We start from the raw sequence: 6,526 nt of genomic DNA, 5'->3' as shown, positions 1-6,526 counted from the left end.
ACACACCCCTCACCCATTCCTGCAAACCCACCCCTTCCTGCACACCCTCCTGTAACCGTCCTCCCCCCAGAGACCGCTGTAGGAGCAGGAGCCTGTCAGTCCTCGAGTGTAGAAGCGGTCCGTACATCACTGCACACCATACCCACCACAGTCTGCGTCCCTGTTTGAACCCTTTAACGCGAATTCGTTAGTAAAGAAAACTTTGTTAATTAAAAATGTTCCAATAACTTTATTTTTAAACGTCTGTTGGAAGGGGGGAAACCTGGTGAACGGGGTATGTAACCGCTGAAAAAAGTGAATAGTAACTGAAACAGGGGCAGGTTCAGCTTCTCTGTAAAGAGACTGGACAGTCATAGGTTACCCTGCTCTCTGAGGAACCTAGCTTTCAAAGCCTCCCGGATGCACAGCGCTTCCCGCTGGGCTCTTCTAATCGCACGGGTGTCTGGCTGAGCGTAATCAGCAGCCAGGCGATTTGCCTCAACCTCCCATCCCGCCATAAGGTCTCCCCCTTGCTCTCACAGAGATTGTGGAGCACACAGCAAGCTGCAATAACAATGGGGATATTGGTTTCACTGAGATCCGAGCGAGTCAGTAAGCTCCTCCATCTCCCCTTGAGACGTCCGAAAGCACACTCCACCACCATTCTGCACTTGCTCAGCCGGTAGTTGAAGAGCTCCTTGTCACTGTCCAGGGCGCCTGTATAGGGCTTCATGAGCCAGGGCATTAGCGGGTAGGCTGGGTCCCCGAGGATCACTGTAGGCATCTCCACATCCCCAACACTTATTTTGTGGTCCGGGAAGAAACTACCTTCCTGCAGGCGTCTAAACAGACAAGAGTTCCTGAAAACACCCGCTTCATGAACCTTGCCCGGCCACCCAACGTAGATGTTGGTAAAACGTCCCCTATGGTCAACCAGTGCTTGCAGCACCATTGAAAAGTAGCCCTTTCGGTTAATATACTGGCTGGCCTGGTGGGTCGGTCCCAGGATAGGGATATGAGTGCCATCTATAGCCCCACCGCAGTTTGGGAATCCCATCGCGGCGAAGCCATCTATGACGACCTGGACGTTTCCCAGGGTCACTACCTTTGAGAGCAGTAGGTCAACGATTGCGTGGGCTACTTGCATCACAGCAACCCCCACGGTAGATTTGCCCACGCCAAAGTGGTTCGCTACTGACCGGTAGCTGTCTGGCGTTGCAAGTTTCCAGAGGGCTATGGCCACTCGCTTCTGCACACTCAGGGCTGCTCGCATCCGGGTGTCCTGGCACTTCAGGGCAGGGGCCAGCAACTCACACAGTTCAAGGAAAGTGCCCTTACGCATCCTGAAGTTTCGCAGCCACTGTGATTCATCCCAGACCTGCAGCACTATGCGGTCCCACCAGTCCGTGCTTGTTTCCCGGGCCCAGAATCGCCGTTCCAGAGCATGAACGTGACCCATTGCCACCATGATCTCCGCAGCGTGGGATCCCGTGCTTTGTGAGAGGTCTGTGCCACTCTGACACTTCATGTCCTCACCACGCTGCCGGAGCCTCCTCGCCCGATTTCTCAGCAGCTGACTGTGGAAGAGGTGGACGATAAGGTGCGAGGAGGCCATAAGTGCAGCGATGATCGCAGCGGGCTCCATGCTCGCAGTGCTGTGGCGTCCGCGCTGTCACTGACCAGAGAAGTGCGGTAACAGATTTCCCGCCGGCGCTTTCAGGGAGAGAGGGCGGGAGTGACGGTTGAATGACAACAGTTACCCCAAACCACCCTCGACACATTTTTCCCCCAGCAGGCATTGGGGGCTCTACCCAGCATTCCAATGGGAAGCGGGGACTGCGGGAACTGTGGGATAGCTGCCCAGAATGCACCGCTTCCAATGTCGACGCTTGCCCCGTTAGTGTGGACTCACAAAGTCGAATTAGTGTCCTTAGTGTGGATACACAAATTCGAATTCATAAGGTCGAATCCACAAATTCGACCTAAGTTAAATCGAACTACTCTTGTAGTGTAGACATACCCTAAGAGAGCATATGTAAACTGTACATGCAGCCAGAAGTATGCACAGCAAGCCAGCCAGCACAAGGTCATTTCAGCACATTCAAATCCTGCTAGAGCTTGCACAAGAATTACATTTTTATGCCAACCTAGAAACACGCCCTTATATCTACTAAGAGCAGGTCTACTTTACAAATTTATAGGTCTCCTGTTGGCATAATAACTCTACCTCTGCAAGAGACAGTAGCTATGTCAGTGGAAGAAACTCTACTGCCACATAGCGCCGTCTACACAGGGGATTACGGTCAGTATAACTATGTCGCTCAGGAGTGTGGATTTTTCACACCTTGAGCAACATAGTTATACTGAAGTAAGTATGTAGTGTAGCCTAGGGCAGGGAGAGTCATCAAAGCCATTGTTAATTTGAGTCCCACTTTGGGCAGAAATCTGGAAAAAGTTGGAAGGCACATTGGTAAAATCTGTCTCTGCAAGGGGTTCGTGTTGATTGTTTAGTTTTGTTTGTTTGTTTTTTTTTATTTGGGGGCATGTAATCAATGCATTGCATATATTCATATATATATGAATGAGCTGGGATCTGTGGTGGTGTGAAATTAAGGTAACATTAATCTAAACATCGTAAATCCAGAAAATGAAATGAATAGTTAAGATATGCATCACCCTTGTGGGAAGTGTGTGAGTGGGTGGTCTGGCCAGAGTGTGCAGGGAATGGGCCCGGTTTGGAGAAAGGACAGATGAGGTGGACCTGCGGCATACCTAAGGAAGCCTGGCTGAAGCAGGGGCAGAAGTCCCATCTGGAAATGGGTAGTTGGAATAGGGAGCCAGTAAGCTGCTGCCTGTGATATGTGTATGCAGTAGCAGAGTCAGGAGACATCAAGGAGCAACTTCTTACAGGTTTATGGCTCCTACAGTGCTAATAGGATGGAATGGGAAGGGAAGGGGAATCTGGAAATGTTGGCTGGGGTGGGGGGATTGCATGTTGTGGGGAACAGTGGGGCAAGGGGTGGAGAAGGAGAGAGACACACCAGCTTCTTTCATCCACTTAAAGTTATTGTAAAAACACTGAAATAAAACTGTCAAAGGCTTGGGACCTAGACCATGGATGAGAATTTTCTCACCAGCCCTGTCAGTAACAACACATTTCAAACATTTTGAAGCAAAGTTAAGGGAAACACCCACGCAACCTTACCTCCACCCTCTTTGAACAATGCCCATAACACACATACTGACTCTCTGCCTTTTTGCTCTAATGGACAGGTGCTACCTGCACTAGCCCGACACAGACCCTGAGCCTATTTCCCCTGACAGAAGAACACACTTGCAAAATTTATCAACCACTTCATACCCTTCACATTTGCACACAGGATACCACCTATACCTATACTGTCCCCTACCTATCATTTGATCCACCAATTGCTTCCATATCCCACCGCACTACTGACAGTACCCATGGCAAGAAGACCCCAGTGCCCTGCTACTGACACAATCTACACAATTCTGTACTGAAATGCTGCAGACTGGAACCTCAAGGTACACACGTGTGCATTTACCTTTACGCTGTATTTCCTGGCTTTCTGACATTTGAGTTTTGCTGAACTGGACATTCTGGGAAGGCACAAGCTATCACTGGTCAACCTTAACTCTTCATTAACAAAATTTTGTGCTATTTAATTTCCAGTATGGTCAGAGACTATTTGCCAACTGCTAGCACTATTGGGGACCATGCACAGTAACCTAACCCAAGATTGCAAAGTACCAGGGCACCCTTGCTTTTTTTCCCCATCTAATTTATCTAAATATTCTTTAACCTGTTCTTTCCCTATTTTGGCTTATGTTCCTTCCCCCTTATTGTTAATATTAATTGTGTCTAATATCTGGTCACAATTTACCTTTTTAGTGACGACTGAAGCAAAATAGGCATTAATCTCCACACCTTCTTTATGCCATCTATTTTTAGTTCTCCTTCCCCACTAAGTAGAGGAACTATGCTTTCCTCTATCTTTCTTTTACTCCTACTGTATGTATAGAACCTCTTTTTACCGCCCTTTATGTCCCTGCAAGGTCTAACTCATTTTTTGCCTTTAGGATTTTGTGGTGTTCTGTGAATTTTGTGATGACTTTTTCTACATACTTTATATCCCTTTAGCACTTTGTATCCTCTAGAATTTCCATAGAAACACAACACAAGTTAACAGATAGAAGGACTCTTCAGCTTGGAAAAGAGGAGACTAAGGGGGGATATGATAGAGGTTTATAAAATCATGAGTGATATGGAGAAAGTGTATAAGGAAAAGTTATTTACTTATTCCCATAATACAAGAACTAGGGGTCACCAAATAGGCAGCAGATTTAAAACAAATAAAAGGAAGTTCTTCTTCATGCAGCGCACAGTCAACTTGTGGAACTCCTTACCTGAGGAGGTTGTGAAGGCTAGGACTATAACAGCGTTTAAAAGAGAACTGGATAAATTCATGGTGGTTAAGTCCATAAATGGCTATTAGCCAGGATGGGTAAGGAATGGTGTCCCTAGCCTCTGTTTGTCAGAGGATGGAGATGGACGGCAGGAGAGAGATCACTTGATCATTGTCTGTTAGGTTCACTGCCTCTGGGACACCTGGCATTGGCCACTGTCGGTAGACAGATACTGGGCTAGATGGATCTTTGGTCTGACCCAGTACGGCTGTTCTTATGTTCTTATGTAGAAGACCTTACATGTTTCATCCTTCTAATCGCAAAACATAAATATTTGATTTCTTTTTACTATAATTTTTCTGTCACATAAGTGGAATTTCATCTTTATTTCCTCTTATTCCTTTTTCAGATTCTCTCACCTGGCATTACTAAGTTTTATATTATTAATTATTATTATTATTTGTTAAACACCAACAGTATGTTTGGCATTGTTCAAGGCACACAAAAGCATGGATGCATGAAAAATGCTTGTTGGAAGCTTTAGCAGTCAATGTACATTCATGTTTTATTGTGAATGTGGGTGGCTGGCATTGAGAGGGTAATTCCTTTGAGCAGAATTTTAAAAATCTGTTCAGGATTGATCTACATGTTGAGACAAATTCTCCTCTCAGTTGTGCATGCCAGGCTGTCATTGATGTCAATAGGAGCTCATCCAAGGTCAGTAGCTGGACACAGACCACCGTCCTTATTTGCAGAATGTGGGCATTAGCCCACTGTGTTTCATTTTAAATGACAATACAATACCAGCTATCAATTTTCCTTAAAACCTTTTATTGCTCCTAGGATAAGCATGTTTGAGGATCCCTGCTTGGCTTCACCCAAGCCCACAGACAAAGGAGAGGACCATCCAGCAGGAAAGGAACATGCAGACCTCCCAAACAATCCCAGGTTTCTCCTACAAAACCGTCTCTCCTGGTTAAAGCAGCTGCTGTCCTGCAGGGTTGGCTGGGCTCAGCTCCCCTCTCCAGGCATTGCCACCTGCTCTCTCTCCCTTTCCTTATCCCTCCCTTTCCTTATCCCTCCCCTCCCTGCTCTCCCTGTCTACACAGCAATAAAAATGAAATGAAATAAAATAAAATAAAAGAAACCCGCATCAGTGAGTTGCAGATCCTAGGTCAACTGACTCGGGTTTGCCCTACAGGGCTAAATATAGCAGTATAGCTGTTCCTTCTGGGGCTCAGAGCCTGGACTTTGAAACCTGTGAAGGGGGAGGGTCTCAGAGCTCGGGCAGAATGTCTACACTGCTATTTTTAGCCCTGTTGTGCGAGCCTGAGTCAGTTGAGCTGGGCTCTGAGACTCACTGCTACAGAAAAGAAAAAACTGGTAGGATTTGTCAGGGAAAGCTGTCTTGCCAACTTTGATGCCACGTTTGTTTGGTTGACCACTGAGTCTGATGAATGCCTGTTGCAGGTCATCCTGCCCTGCAGCACTTCCTCTTGATTTAGTGTGCTGCTGCAGGCACTCCTGGCCTCAGTTTCTCTTTTCTGAGCCCCTTCCACACAATTGAATTGAGTGAAAGACAAAATACCCATGCTGGAGATCTCCTTTATTAAAGCAAAATAAACTTAAAATAAAGTCTCTCCCTTTGGGTTCAGGGGTTGCACATCCTTCCTCCTTGGAGCCTGTGGTTCTCAGTTCTGGCCTCTAGTGTCCCCCCTGGGGTTCACGGGGTGGCACAGCCCTTCTCTTTGGGCCTGTGGTTTTCAGGGAACACCGCTCTCTTAGGAGTGCTTTTCCTTCTGTGAGCAGCTCTCTGCGACCGAGTCCTGATGGCCTTTTATCAGGCTGCCTAGATAAGCTTGTTTCCCTTAAATCAGTTCATCGTGGGTAGCCTGGGCCCAGACTCTCATTAAATGGGGTCAGTAACCTCAGTGATAATGCCCACGTATCTTTCTGTTTTAGAGTTATTTGCAGGTACAGCGACATATATAACATAACTCTCAGAGCAAGTTGTTTTGGAGACTCAGAAAACTAATATTCAGTTTCACAGAATGTTTTATTATCCAGCTAGTTAATGGGAAAGTGCTCAGTACCTTAGTCTGTATGTCTCTGTAGTATA

Source organism: Mauremys reevesii, linkage group 1 (assembly GCF_016161935.1).
Source record: "Mauremys reevesii isolate NIE-2019 linkage group 1, ASM1616193v1, whole genome shotgun sequence".
Taxonomy (NCBI): domain Eukaryota; kingdom Metazoa; phylum Chordata; order Testudines; family Geoemydidae; genus Mauremys; species Mauremys reevesii.
This window is presented reverse-complemented; position numbering follows the sequence as displayed.